Source organism: Octopus sinensis, linkage group LG2 (assembly GCF_006345805.1).
Source record: "Octopus sinensis linkage group LG2, ASM634580v1, whole genome shotgun sequence".
NCBI classification, from domain to species: Eukaryota; Metazoa; Mollusca; class Cephalopoda; order Octopoda; family Octopodidae; genus Octopus; species Octopus sinensis.
Window position 1 is genome coordinate 181,800,306 of NC_042998.1, and position 16,805 is coordinate 181,817,110.

Below are 16,805 nucleotides of genomic sequence, written 5' to 3' on the forward strand. Positions count from 1 at the left end.
TATATGTGTATATATAATTGGATTTACCTCTATTAAATGAAAATAGATAATAACAAATATGTATTAGATTTGAAACCATAAAAATTAAAAGCATATTATTGACATACCATTGTACATGACTTGGTATTAGAAAGAATGTGATTATTGCGTTTTTGAATGAAAATAAGAAAGTTGATATAAAGAAGCCAAGTTGAATAGACTAAGAAGCTCCAGATGAAAATAATTTCATTGAGAAATTTGTGATGTTAAAAGAAAAGAGATATTAATGATGGTAAAAAAATGGGGGAAAATGACTTTTGATGTTAATAACCTTGGTAGCAGCAGTGCAGGGGGGAATGTGGGAATGAAAATATAATGGAAAAAAGAGATCAAAAATTGATTTCTTATTTATTTAAAAAAAATATATATATATATAAAAATCATTTTGAAAATTAATTTTGTCATGAAGGAAAAGATTTCTTGTGGGGTTTTTTTTCTTTTACCTTGGACAGAAATCTAAATGAAGAATTGTGGGGAAAAAAATTAAGAAAAAATTATTAATGTAAAAATCATTTCCTAATCCACTTACAGAAAAAAAAAAAGAAAATAAAACAATATTATTGTAGAGACTTAAGCTTCAGTCCAACTCTTTGACAGTAGAATTAGATTAATAAGTATTTCAATAAACCCAGCAAGATTTTTTTGTTTACATTTCAATTTTTTGTTTGTTTGTTTGTTGTTTCCCCTTCCCACTATGTAGTCATTTTGGAAAAAAATAAGAAAAACCTTAAAAATCAAAACAAAAATAAACATTGTATTTTGTATTTGTGCAATATTTCTTATATGTGAATTTATTGTTTGAATAATTGTTGCCATGTATTGGTGATAAAGAAACAGTTCTCTATTTTCTATTTATGCATGGAACCTTTGAGATTTTTTTTTTTCCTTTGCTTGCTTTCACGGTGTATTCTGTTTTTGTTTTTTTTTTGTTGTTTTTGTTTTCTTGTATTGCGTTGTACTTTCTTTCATTATTCTACTGTAATATTGTTATAAATGCTGAAAAATCTTGGAATGCAAAAGTTTACAGGCTTGTTAAAAAAAGAAACTGAGGAACATATTCAAAATAATTTTTATAGGATTTTTTTTTAGCCACTGAAACAAATGTGTTTTACAAGTTTGTTTATTTTATGTGTATGTGTGAGTAGTGAGTCCATTTAGCAGTTTTACTATGCAATGACAGAGTACTGATTATTTACAGTGTATCACAAAAAAAAATCATTTTCTCCCTCCCCTTCATGGAGAAATTAAATATCATTATAGATCTGATTATAGATAAAGCTATTAAGGATAACCATCTCTCTCTCACTCTCTCTGTATATATATATATATATATACGTGTGTGTGTGGGTGTACACGTCTGCTTTTCTATGCTGGTATGGGTTAGATGGGTTTTATGAGGCAGTGTTTTACAGCCAAACTAGCTTCCTGTTACTAACTTTTTATTTTAACTTTTTACATAACACGGGAAGATGGTGTATCTATTCAGAAACTGAGATCCACATGGTAGATCTTTGTGAAATATATATATATAGATAGATATATATAGACATATAGACATATATATATATATATATATATATATATATATATATACTTTATTTAGAGCAGCAGAAAATTCAACAAAACCTGATACCCTGAGTTTCCCGTTGCCGTTCATCGGACAGTTTTTGCTAGAATGGCAGGTTTCAGCTAGAAAGGGAACAGGGTCCAGATATAGACAAAAAAAACAAGCACAAAATAAATATTTTATTCATTATTCTTTATTAAGAAATTCCTATAACTGATGAAAGGAAAAAGCCTGTGTTTTAGCAGACCAATTAGTGTTAATTATCGTTATGACTTAATAAATTTTGACATTGAGACAGTAACATGTCTGAATACCCACATGTTTATACATGTGGCTTTTTCGAGAGAATGATTTGCCACACATGTCACACTGACATGGCTACTCTCATATATATATATATAATATATATATATATATATATATATATATATATATATTATATATAGACATATATATACACACACACATACACCCATATATATATATATATACACACACACATACATATACACATGCATCCATATATATATACACACACACACATACATACGTACATCCATATATATAAAAATCATCATCACCTTTGTTTTATGTCCACTTTACATGCTAGTGTGTATGTATATGTGTGTGTGTGTGTCGGAGTCAAAAAGGTATATCTTCATATAAACTGTAAGTAAATGTTCTTGTATATTGCATTCAAACTCTGAAGTAATGTGATTAAACCCCTAAGCTTACATCTGTTCCTCTTCTTTAAAAAATAGTTTTAAATTTTAAATATTGAATATTAAAGTAACATTGCTGTGCTTTGTAGAACTGTTATCAAATAACACTTGTCTGTATCCTAGTGTTCAGAGGAACCTTTATTTTTGTCATATTGTGACAATTTAGAATACACAACGTGGAGCTTTTATCTTTGTCTGTCTATAATGATTTTTTTACGGCATCATATGGGACAAAAGTGAGCACATACTTGATGCCATATCGGTGAAGTTGATTTGATATTGATGCTTAATCTAGATTCTGTAACAATTGAAAAGTATAAGAACAAAGAATGAATGTTTGTTCCATAGAATAGCAGCTTGTATTAGAGGATTTGGAAATTGGCTACATCAATATAATAAAAATGATATCAGCCAGATTGGAAGAATTGATTTAAGATATAAATCTCTTTCGTGACATTTCATGCAAGTTTTCAATGTAATAGAAACAGTAACTGAAACACAATCTCACAGATTTGGTGGGATTTCCTTTGATCAACTTTGGAGTCAATTTTAAACGGCAACTATATTGTTGGGTGCAGCAGACATTTATACAAAGAAACTTGGCTTGGAGGTTTTGCTCTTTATATGTATTGTATAGACAGTGGATATGAGAGTTTTGTGATAAGCATAAACTAAGAGCAGTGCATTTATGGAACAGAAATGATAATAGCTTGATTAGATGTTTGTTATATATGAGAAATGGTTATCAGAACTGAGGGAGTTGTTATAAAAAATCACTATTAGGTCTGAGAAAATGTTGATAAACAGCTTACCCTTGAACTACTTGACCATTTATGGGTTATAGTTTAGAGACAGACTGTTGAATGAAAGTATAATGGCCAGTTTTAATATTGAAGCTATTTTGCTGAGTTATTAAATGGCAGACATGTTACTAAAATATATAAAAAAATAATGTTGTCTAAAAAATGTATATTTGTTTTTAAATATAAATGATAAAAAAAAAACCTGAGTATGATGAAATCATTTAATATAAGCTTTAAGATCTCTATTACTGTTTAACACCTAAAAATAGAGATTATAAATAGTCTTTAAGAGAAAGTCATTAGGAAAGAAAAAGAAGTTGAAATTTTATTTCAGACATGATCATTGAAAGAGATATTTTGCTGGAAACTCTCTGTTTGATTACCAGTTAATACATGTAACCATTTAAAACAGTTTAAATCTGGAATTAATTTTTTCTTTCCCTGGAAATTTTTGTTGCAAAATCTCGAGGTAATTTTTGTAAAAATGGCAGTATATGAATGTTAAGCTCTTTCCTAAATGGAAACCGTTCACAGATGACTGCAATTTATGTGTGTGTATGCATGTGTGCATATGTGAATATGTGTATGTATATAACATATATATATGTATGTATATAACTTATATATGTATGTATTTAACTTATATATATGTATATAACATATATATATGTATGTATATAACATATATATATATATGTATATAACATATATATATATATGTATATAACATATATATATGTATGTATATAACATATATGTACGTATATAACATATATGTATGTATATAACATATATGTATGTATATAACATATATATGTATGTATATAACATATATATGTATGTATATAACATATATATATATATATATATATATATATATATATATATATATATATATATATATATATCAACTTACACGTGTTTCAATTGCAATAGAAAATTTGATTGCAGGTGAAAACCTCACCTGCTTTTATGTTACTTTAATAAAATGCTTCGGAAGATTCCTTACTCCACTGTGTAGGGAACTCTGTCAATAGTACTCCTGGAAGGTGTTAAAGTCACTTTTTCCCCTTTATTTGGCAGTCAATGCTCATAACTTTAATATTTAAAATTGACATTTTGAATGCAACACTTGAACACAAACTGATTATACCTATTGAATTACATCCTGGCAAGTAAATTATTTTTCTTACTTATCACTTCAATATTTGTACGTATAAGTGGGTGTGGTGGTGGCTTTTTAAAAACAAATGTTTATATAAAGTTTAAGAATTTTTACAGTTTAGCCACACAAAAAAAATGTTGAATAAAGGATAACTTATTTAATCTTCATTGAACTCAAACCTTTTCTTTTAAGTTTCTTCACATAGAGCTGATAACATTTGCTGGTCACAGAAACAAGCCCTCATTTATTTAGGAAACTGCACTACTTTTTATATAGTGGTCATCTTTTATAAGGGGCATCATAATATATAAACCAATAATATTTCTTATACAAAGCAATCAACACACTCACACACACACACATATATATATATTGTTAGTAATTTGTTTTTAAATTGATTTATTTTGTCTCAACATGAATGAATCAACAGCTGTTTAGAGTGTAGAAAGTACAAGAACTTATAATCAGCTCACGTAATGATGTATCAACCGTTCACTATTGTGACTGTTTGAGTTACACACACTCACACACACACACTCCAAACATGAACAAAGAGAGGTCATATATCTATGTATATATATATATATGACCTAACACACACGCACACAGACATCCACACTTGTTTATAATAATCTTCATAATGAGTTTTGAAACATTGAATTCAAAGTGAAATTATCTATTATTTACCTTATCTTACATAAATCTCCAAAATTTTCCAAACTATTGTAACCATTCTGAAATCAATAACAAATGTACAATTTTTATTTGTTTTTATTCCATCAGATATTTTTTATTTCTGACCCACCCTAAACTTACTAATTTTTTCAGTTCCTGTAAAGAAAGAAAGAAAAAAAAAGCTGTAAATAGGTGTATATAGAAAGAACTATTTTCATATTCTGCATGTGGCAAGATTATACCTACACAGTGGTGCTGTTGCCAGAGCTGGGTGATTGAAGATATATTCAGATATATATATATATATATGTATATGTATATATGTGTGTTTATATATATATCTGTATATATATATATATATGTACATACTTATATGTATATATATATATATGTGTATATATATATATATATATACTTATATGTATATATATATATACATATATATGTACGTGTACATACATATATATATATATATATATACTTATATGTATCTGTATATATATGTGCATATATATATATACTTATATGTATATATATATATATATATATATTATATATATATTATACTTATATGTGTGTATGAATATATGAATATATATATATATATACATATATATATTATATATATATATATTTATACTTATATGTGTGTATGAATATATATATATATATATGTATGTGTATATATATATATAGTATATATATATATATGTATATATATATATATATATATGTATATATATATATATGTACATACTTATATGTATATATACATACATATATATATGTATGTGTATATATATATAATATATATATATACTTATATGTATATATACATACATATATATATATGTATGTTATATATATATATATATATGTGTACATACATACTTATATGTATATATACATACATATATACATATATATACATATGCATATGTATGTGTGTATATATATGGTGTGTGTCTATGCATGTGTATATGTATGTATATTGATAGATAGATATATAGATAGATACTTATAATATATATATATATATATATATATATATATATATATATATATATATATAGTATCATGTGTTTGCATACACAGCTCCTGTATTTTTATGACATTTATTTCATCTCTCATTTATGTGTCTCCCTCAATTTTTGAGCATGTCTCTATCTAATCTCTCAATATTCAATATACTCAACATTGGTTGCTAAATCTCTCTCTCTCTCTCTCTCTCTAAATCTCTCTCTCTAAATCTCTCTCTCTCTTCTCTCTCTCTCTCTTTGTTTCCTATTCCTTAGAGCATCAGACTGAATACTTTGCAGTATTTATTCCAGTTCTCTGCACTCTGTGTTCAAATCCTGTCAAAGCCCTATTTTCCCTTACATTGTTTCAGAGTGTTGGTAAATAAAGTGGCATTTCAGGGTGCCGGATTGACAAAATTGTTAGAGTCCTAAACCAGATGTTGTTAGCACTAGTTGGCTTGGAATGTTGCTCACAAATATCTTATACATACTGAAGTTCATATTTACGCAGAAACACACAAAAAAAACCCAGCTATTTATGTGTAAACATGCATACATGATTAATAGTATAGTTCTTTTAGACAGTTAAAACAAAAATTAAAAAAAGGAACAGAAAGACTACAAGAATAGCAACTACAACAAAAATATAACACACCAGAGCCAAACACAAGGAAACCCTCACCTAGACTTGGTCTCCAACTTAGATATACAAAAGCTCACATATAAACACATGCACATGTGTGCACAGACACATGTATACAATATAAATAACAGAAGATTAGGTAAATTTACAATTAGACTCTTAAGTTATGAACACAAAGCAAGGAGAAAGTGAATGGTAGGATGTAGGAGGTGCATGAGGGACACATCTTTAATAAAGTCACAGGTTGTGATGAAACAACTCTGACAAACCAGCCATCAATTAATTAATATCAACTGACACTAAAATTGAAATACAACTCATATTTTGTATGTGTGCATATATATAAATGGCGGTGCCCCAGCATGGCCACAGCTCGTGAGCTGAAACTAGATGAAATTTAAAAAATTTTTTTTAAATATGCACGTGATCACGTGACCGACCAGACCATCAGATGTTGCTACACATCACTGGTCACAATGCGTTCGCATTGTTTTAGCCTTCAAATGACGCCACCCCACTGGCTAAGTGAGCAGGCCATATATATATATATATATATATATATATATATATGTATTAGTCCTTAAACTAATGTATTAAAGAAATTCATTTTAAATCCTAATATGCATTCCTGAAATTTCGTATATTATTCTAATGCGCTCACCAAAACATGCTTTTATATGTAGAAATATTGATAAGCTCAAATTTTCTTCTCTACAGCATTCATAATATGGTACAGTGGGTAATGCTTAGAAGTGAAAGGGTAGGCTCGTGGATGATGCTATGGAAGCAAGAGGAGGAGTGACATCAGGTGATAAACTTGGTGACTTGAGAGGCCTCTCTTTTGCATGGATAGTCAATAAGAATTAATGTACATACAGTCATCTGGTGTTCTAGTTACTGGCCAGCAGATAGAATGGAGAGTGTCTTTGAGCTGCACAGCAAGTTCTAATCAGCAATTGTTGAATTCCTCTTGGAATGATTTGCCAAGTCAACTTCATTGTCTTTTACACTTCACATAGAATATGACCATTAACCTAATGCAAAATGGTACCAGATTTAAGTGATTTTCAATAAACATCATTTATACCATGTGTATCATCCATAGGTAACAATAAAAAATTTGAAATTTCAATTATAACAATAACCTACAATATTTACTATGACAAATTATAAAATAAATTTCTATATGCTTTAATATATAATTGTGTATGAAAATGAATTGTTACTATTGTTAACTCTGACAAAATAAATGGTCTTATATTAAAAACTGTTCTTTTATTAGCATTTACTGTAAAACATATATTACACTATGTTCTATCACACGTCAAGCTAGAATTGTGTTTTAAAATGGGGGTGGGGTTATCTTTCTGTAGTTACTAATTGAGTTAGCTTTGTCTGCCAAAATTCTTTAAGTAAAAGAAATGATCTACTAAGAATGATTGATAAAAAATTATATAAGCAACCAATGTTAGCTAGAGTTAAGTTAAAGATTGTGAGGTTTAGGTTGAAAACTAGAGATGTGGCAGCCTTGTATAGAAGTGAAAAAAAAAAGGTTTGTTGACTGAAGGATATAGACAATTTTTATTTTAACAGTTGTAAACTCTAATTGATCAAAAGCATTCCAGATATGGCCATCTTAGGACTGCATTATCCAATGTATCCTTTCATTTTCAAGATGGTATGATGTGATTTGAAGGAAACTTGATTGCTATTTCTAACAGACTGAGCAGTTGGTTAGGGGCACCTTTGTTGGTTCAACAGATTTAAGGGCCAATACTGACGTAAACTGTAGGAACATTTCGTAACTCAAGTTCCATTAACAGTTGGGGATGACTGATGGTTATTGCAAGTAGTTTTTCTCATCAGGTCTGCTCAAGTGCAGTCTATTAGAATAGATTGTCCTGACTATTATCTCCACGTACCTATTTTACTTCTTTAAGTTCTGGTTTATTAGTTAATCAATATGCACAAATGGAGAGAGATTGCATTAGTGAAGCCTCAGTTCTATATTCAGAAGTTTTAAGTGTTTGTGCGATTGCTAAAGTTGTATCCTTAAACAAGCAGCTTAACTTTTTTCCTCTATCAAAAGATTAGACATGAAGTTGATTTACAAAGGGGTGGTCTCCAATTTCTAGGTTGAAGTGATGGGTTTTTTTTCCAATGTTTTCTCTTGATCTAAAACAGTAAATAAAAATATTTCTATCATTTCGCTGAAATTTCTTTTAATTCAGTATTTATTTAAGTAACCATTTTCTGAAGAATTTTCATTCTCAGAGACCTCTGAAACACTTCATTTGTTTCCATTCAAAGGCAAATTCTGGTTTATTTGGGTACCTTTTGTGGATTCCATTCCAGTGCAATCTTTTGGACCAGATCTGAAGCATCAAGTCACTAAAACCTTGCATAAAAGGTCACAGATGCTACCATTTCTCCTCTGATTAAACCATAAAATAATGCTTAACCATAAAACCTACACAAAAATGGTCTTATTTATAAACAAGTTTTCATGGACCTAGTAGTCTATAGCTGTTACAGCTAGTAACTTTTCTCTAAGAATAACTTGATCAGTTTAAAAATAAGATAGTTGCTAAATATTTACTAATTTACTTTGTCCTTTTATTTATCACTGAAGTGCCACATCGTGCCAAAACTAAATTCTTGTTTTCTTCAATAAAATGTTAGAACTGGATACATTTATTCAAAGTGAAATGTCATATGACAATTAAACTGAATGCAATTTTATTCATAACTGAAGTACAATAAAATGATGCAGTGTTATTCTGAAGTGCTAGATTTGAACAAAGTGTCATACAGTGCTAAAACTAAAGTTTTAATTGGGGCTAAAATTGAACTTGGTTTCATTGATCACTGAAACATTTCAACTAGTTGAAACATATCATTCTTCATGGATATGAAAACCTAACTGTTCAAGCTAATAAAATACTGATTATGATAGTGAATTAGTTTTCTCTTTATCGACTGAAAGTTTAGTATCTTTGCCTCAGACACTGTATAACTGATGACTGAATACAAATTGGTTGGCGACCTACACACAACACCTGTGACTCGTTCAATAACCTATATTTCTTGATTCTGATCCATTTTCACACGTAAAAACTATATTGCCACTTGCTAATTTTGCTGGAGTTACGTTTCGTAGCTTCAAAGGTATACATTGAAAGTAACTCAAGACTGCTTTTTTCACTTGACTTTGCTTGTTAATTTTAATGATGTTTTAAAGACACCTTTTTCTTAAATGTCAGCATCTGTCTGGCACCACAGGTGACAGATTGATATTCTCTAGTTTGATATACAATTTTCTACTAGTTTTAAACTTAGTTAACCCTTTAGCATTAAGATTACTCTGTGAAATGTAATGCTTATTTATACATTGTTTTAAATTAATCGTGCATTTTCTCATAGCTTTGAAATTTCAATAACATGATTGTTTATTTATGGGATGACAGTGTAGGGTTGATGTGAGAGGCCAGATCTGGCTAGTTTAAATATAAATCATACAATATTTGCACTGGATATCTTTGGTTTAAATGCTATAAGGTTAAATTCATAATGAGTTTATGCTTAAAAATTGTAGTGAAAATGGTAGTAACATGAACTTCCAATTTTCTGCTTACATCCATCTCATTTCACTTCGTTCCTAATACTCTTTGGAAAAGCAGGAACATTAACTACATCAAATTACCCACTTTCTTATAACTCTGAAGCCTAGTACCTTTTTGAGAAATCATAATTATTTATGTTAGAAGTAATCTCAGCATTTATTATACAATATTGTACAAGAAGTAGTAGCCTCAGTCTTGTTGATTTAGCATTGGATTTTCTTCCATAAAGCAACAGATTGCGTTTTGATACAATCTATGAGAGGGGGAGTTCTGATAATTAAACCATACTGACTTTAAGAAAAACACAATTTCTACATCATCATGCATACACATATGTTCATAAGCATTTACACACATACACATTCATGCTCTTATTTTTTTATGGTCTTTTTATGTTTTTGGAAATTTAGCAACAATGTTGATTATGTAATGAGAGATTAATATTTCTTATCTTTTTTTTTTTGTTTACTTATGAAACCAGTTTACTCTTTAGTACAACCTGTTTTATTTTCATTTTACTTCTACTTTATTATATCTTTCTATTCAACAATGACACATGCAGAGGGCTGTCCATAATTGGTTTAATATTTAAAATTTTTTTTTTTATATTTTTTTTTTAATCAGTTTACTGAAGTGCAGCAAATTTCAATGTTTGAAATTATGGTCCTTTTTTTTTCTGTTTTTAATCAGTTTTCTTTTTAGAGAAGCATCGGTTCTCCTTACTAAGGTTAACTTTTTGTACTCTGAGCTCTTGAAGCTGCACAGCATAAATCGCGGACAGATGACTTTTTCTTTCTCTTAAAGGTGTTATGAGATATTACTGAATAAAATATTGTTAACCAAAACTGAAGTTTTTCTTTTATTTTTTCATTGATTAGAAATTGTTTTTCTATTAGAGCCAGTCAATCAATCATCATCGTTTAACGTCCGCTTTCCATGCTAGCATGGGTTGGACGATTTTGACTGAGGGCTGGCGAGCCAGATGGCTGCACCAGGCTCCAATCTTGATCTGGCAGAATTTCTACAGCTGGATGCCCTTCCTAACGCCAACCACTACGAGAGTGTGGTGGGTGCTTTTTACGTGCCACCAGCATGGAGGGCCAGTCAGGCAGTACTGGCAATGACCTCGCTCGAATCTTTTTTTATGCGTGCCACCAGCACAGGTGCCAGTGAAGCAACATTGGTAATGATCACGCTCAAACGGTGCCCTTGTACGTGCCATGGGTACGGAAGCCAGTTGGCTGCTCTAGCAACGATTACACCCGGATGGTGCTCTTAGCACCCTACTAGCACAGGCATGAGTGCCAGAGTGCCAGTAAAGCGACGCTGGTAACGATCACACTAGTATGGTGCTCTTTGCACCCCACTAGCACAGATGCCAGTCATCGAATTGATTTTGATTTGATTTTGATATATATATATGTATGTATGTGTGTGTGTGTATATATATATGTGTGTGTGTGTATGTATATATATATATATATATATGCATGTGTGTGTATATATATTCAATTCAATTTTTATTGGCTCAAAAAGCAAAAGCAAGGCCATGTAGGGGGACAGGGAGTCATGTACAGGGAGGATGGTCATACAAAGAGTTCAGGGCATTTCTGGTCAAGAGAAACTTTGAACCAAGTGGTTGTCGGCATCTTCACTACATATATATATATATATACTTTATTTTAAGCAGCAGAAAATTCAACAAAATCTGTTACTCTGAGTTTCTCGTTGCCGTTCATCAGACAGTTTTTGCTAGAATGCAAAAAAAACTGTCTGCTGAACGGCAACGAGAAACTCAGAGTAACAGATTTTGTTGAATTTTCTGCTGCTTAAAATAAAGCATATTACTCTACCACTGGTATTTGAGTACTCTTGTTTCCACCTTGTTTCACATTTATGTGTTTACTCCGGTATATATATATATGTATGTATGTATACATATATACATGCATTTTTATATCTATATTTACATACATATATATATATATATATGTACATATATATATATATATATATATCACAGCTGCATCCTTGTTACATGAGAAAAGCCATTGCCAAGAAGACTTACTGAAATGATTCATGATTGTTGCCACGTGATGCCCTTATGTGACTTTTAAGCCCGGCCAAGCTTTTACACATTTTATTACATACTAGACAACTGTGCTGGCTGGCAGGAGAAACAGGTGCCACCATATGCACTCTCTTAACATGTCTTTTTAGACTTCCAACTGAGAGGCACACCCTTCCACATTTTGCACACGTTCTGTTATGAATTTTAATAGCCACATCATTGTTTATCATGGGTTGATTTCTGTGAGAATTTTGGTGGCTCACCAGGCCTGCACAACTCAAACACCCCGCCACAAACCACACACATAAAAAGCAACACTCTCACTTTTCACAGGTTCCCTTCTTCTAATCCCTCTCATAATTCTCTCATACTTCACTCTCTCCCTCTCAAACCTTGAACAACCATCATGCACTATCTTCCTGCATCCATCACAGTCTTGTGCCTCCCTCCTTTCCCAATTACCAGCTGCAATTCCTGTCTGTATTAAAGCATTTTTAAGGCAATCCTTAAACCTTAGTTTACGCTTATGCACTGGTCTCCTGCCATCTACCAGCCCACCATACAATAGCTGCTTGAGCAGTCACTCATCACTCATCCTTACCAAATGTGCCCCCCCCCCAACTCAAACATCTTTGCAATATTATTGACTCTATACTTCTACTGCCACTCCTCTCAAGCATCTCCACATTATTAATGGCCATTTTCCAGTTTATCCCCAACATTTTTCTCAGACAGTATTGATGAAATCGTTCCAATTGCCTTACCCGCCTTCAGTAAACAACCCATGCCTCACTTTCCTATAGCAAATTTGGGAGGAGGCATGTGTTATGCACCTTAACTTCAATTTGTGAAGATATGTTATGCTGTTTCCACAGATGCCTATCATGCACTACCAGCCCTGCTGATTCTGTATGAAATTTCATCATCAAGACCAGCATGCTCATGGTACTTCCTAAATAAATAAATCTGGGTACAGTCTCCAACCTTTGACCATTCACAGTTATAAAAGGTTCCACATACATCTTGGAGGGAGCAAGCTGGTACATTATAAAAGTTTTTTTTTAGATTGATTGTTAGACCCAATGCTGCACATGCTGCAGAAATTGCATTCACCATGTGCTGCATATCTTTCTGAGAATGTGCCAACTGGTCGCAATCATCTGCATACAGAAACTCAATAAGATGAGAATGCAGAACTTTTGTTTTGGCACAGAGTCTTTTGAGATTGAACAGTTTTCCTGTTGTCCTATATCTTATAAAGACCCCTTCAGCACAACCTTTAAAAGCTATCTGAAAGACTATTGCGAAATATATAGCAAACAGTGTAGGAGCAGGAATATCACCTTGCTTTAAACCATTTTCTACAGAAATTGGATCTGATAAGGTACCTCTGACATTAACTCTCACTTCCATCTTGTCATGAAATTGTCTAAGCTTTCTCACAAAGATTTCAGGACATCCTAGCTTTTTTAGGATCTCCCAAAATGCAATTCTATTGATAGAATCAAATGCTTTTGTTAGGTCGATAAAAACCTGGTATAAGTCCATATCCTGTTCGATGCATTTCTCTTGCAACTGTCTAGCTGAAAATATCATATCCATAGTACTCCTACTATTCCTAAACCCACATTGTGATTCTGGTAGAACCTCATCAGCAATGTGCAGAAGCAATCTGTCTAGCATTATCCTACAGAGGACCTTTCTAGCAGCAGCTAACAGACAGATGCCGCGATAATTATCACAAACATCCTTTCCACCTTTAGATTTATATAGTATCTCCATAGTAGCATCATGACTATCCGGAGGAATCTCTTCGCTTTGGCAAACCCTTTGAATCACATCCATCAACATTGCACAAAGATGATCACCACCATATTTATATATCTCTGCACCTAGTCCATCCATACCAAGGGCTTTTCCATTGTTCAATTTCCTAATTGCTGCTTTTATTTCAGCCAGGCTTGGAACTTCTGCTATAAGATGTTTTATTGGTCTCTCAGGTATATTATCAAGAAAAGAGAGATCAACTTCAGTGGGTCTATTGAGCAACTCATCAAAATGTTCTTTCCATCTCCCAAAAATATCTTTAGGATTTGTTAATAATTCTGTGCCATCCTTGCTCCAAAGTGATGCAAACTTTGATGAAACTGGTTCATAAACTTTTTCCAAGAAAGAGTAATAAAGTTTGGAATTGTTAGCATTTGAAGCTTCTTGGATTTCATCGCATCTATCACTCCACCAATTTTCCTGCATCATCAGTAGCTTCCTCTGCACTGTTGCTTTTACTGCCTTGAAATATGTAGTCACTGTCCTGTTTGTTGACATGTCAACATTTTGCAACATGTTAAATGCCTTTTGCTTCTCCTCTAAGATAAGATTAACTTCATCATTATCATCAAGCCAATCTTGGTTACTACAAATCTCATACATTCTTTCTTTGAATGACTTCCAGCTTCCATCACAGGACAAATTATTTTATCTCACTCACAAACTCACTGTGTACTGACAGAATCTTAAGTTTATTGACATCAATCCATTAAGGTAATTTGTCAATATTTGCTCTAACCTTAGGCTTGACAACAAAATTCACCTTGGCACACAAAAGCCAGTCCAGCACTCTGCATCACGCATCACTCGTACAATAGCAAAGTCCCTGCTGTCTCGTTTCCTGGTGAGAATGTAATCTATTAGATGCCATTTCTTAGAACCAGGGTGTATCCATGTCATTTTATACTTATTCTTTAGTAGAAACATTGTATTCATGACACATAAATCCATCTCCATGCACATTTGTAACAGCAGCAAACCATTACTGTTGGAACTCCCACCTCCATGCTTTCCTAGGACACCCCAAGTCTCCCAATCTGAACCAACACAAGCATTAAAGTCACCCAAAAATGACAATACTGTCATCATGGGGGATATTTCATATAATCTCTGCAAGTGATAGCTGGGAGGCAAGTTTATCATCCTCTGATGAATTCATAGTTGGAGCATATGACCTTATGAGTGTTGCATAACGACCTTTTCTTAATGGCAGTCTTAAAGACATTAAACAATCCGAATGACCACATGGTAGTTCCTCAAGTTTTGAAGTCAGGGTGGTTTTGATAGTAAACCCCACTCCTGATTCTCTCTTATAGGCCTCCTCTCTACTGCTCCAAAATAAATGATACCCAGCAGATTTCTCTACAAAATTCCTCTTTCCATGAATTCTTGTTTTGGATAATGCTACAACATCCAAATCATATCGCTTTAACTCTTTTGCAACAAGCGTGGATCTTCTCTCTGGATGAGATTTCAGACAATTATTGTCTAATAACGTTCGAACATTCCAACATCCTATATTTATAGGCTTGATTCTTAACTTGAATTTACTCACAGTTGCAAGATGATGACTGGTTCCAGGCTGTGGTGCACTGGGACACCTGCTGGGCCAGACCATAGAACAAAATGTTCCAGAGCCCTTTTTGCCATTTATTTCATTATCAGTATGAACTTTCATTGTTTAGATGTACCTTTTTAAGCTTAGGCCAAGATGTCCATTTATTTTTCCTTTCCAGCAATACCTGTGCTTGACACTTTTTAAAGTGAGGAAAAGTTTTGCACAGCAACCATTCCCACTCTCTAAATTACAAAGCATGATCCAAAAAGAAGAGCAAGTGACATTCATTGGGTGCATTTGCAGTCACAGGTTTTATATCAGTGTGTCCTTCTCCCAGTCTTTGCCCAACCAAAAGCTAACTACAAGACAGCAATGAAGTATTTAAATTCAGAGTTACTTTCTCCTAGATAGACAGCCTTCACCATGGGTTGGGTAAACAGAGGAGCTCTATCCAACTCTCATCTATTTATTAAAAAAAAAAAAAAAAAATAAAAATAAGAGAATACAAATTAAAAATTGCGTCTATATATATATATATATATATATATAGGTGCAGGTGTGGCTGTGTGGTAAAAAATTTGGTTTCAAAGCACGTGGTCCTGGGTTCAGTCCCACTGTGTGGTAACTTGGCATGTGTCTTCTGCTATAGCCTCAGACCAGCTAAAGCCTTGTGAGTAGATTTTGTAGACAGAAACTCAAAGAAATTCATCATATATATATATAATGTAAGTGTGTGTGTCTTTGTGACTGTGTTTCTCCTACACCACTGCTTAACAACTGGTGTTGGTTTATTTACATCCCCATAATTTACTGGTTTTACAAGAAGAGACCTATAGAATAAGTACCAGCCTTATCAAAATATAAAAAAAGCACTGGGGTCGATTCATTCAACAAAAAATTCTTCAAGGCAGTGTCTCATATTTTTGTTTGCCCACTCAATTGTATCTATCAATCTATCTTTCTGTGTATATTTATATATAATACACACACACACACATACATGTATGTATATGTGCACATATATCTATTATATAAAAGTCAAGTCTTTATGCGTATTCGTGTGTTACTTATAGACTAGAAAATTACTGCACCG

General features: G+C 32.1%; 1 long non-coding RNA gene across 1 annotated transcript; it reads right to left on the reverse strand.

Annotated features, from left to right (window-relative positions):
* Positions 1-9,789: 9,789 nt before the first annotated feature.
* LOC118762139 lies at positions 9,790-10,000 on the reverse strand. The gene is made up of 2 exons (XR_004997917.1): positions 9,879-10,000; positions 9,790-9,837 (listed from the first exon to the last, which is right to left on the reverse strand). It is a non-coding gene; the product is annotated as an uncharacterized LOC118762139 (long non-coding RNA).
* Positions 10,001-16,805: the final 6,805 nt, after the last annotated feature.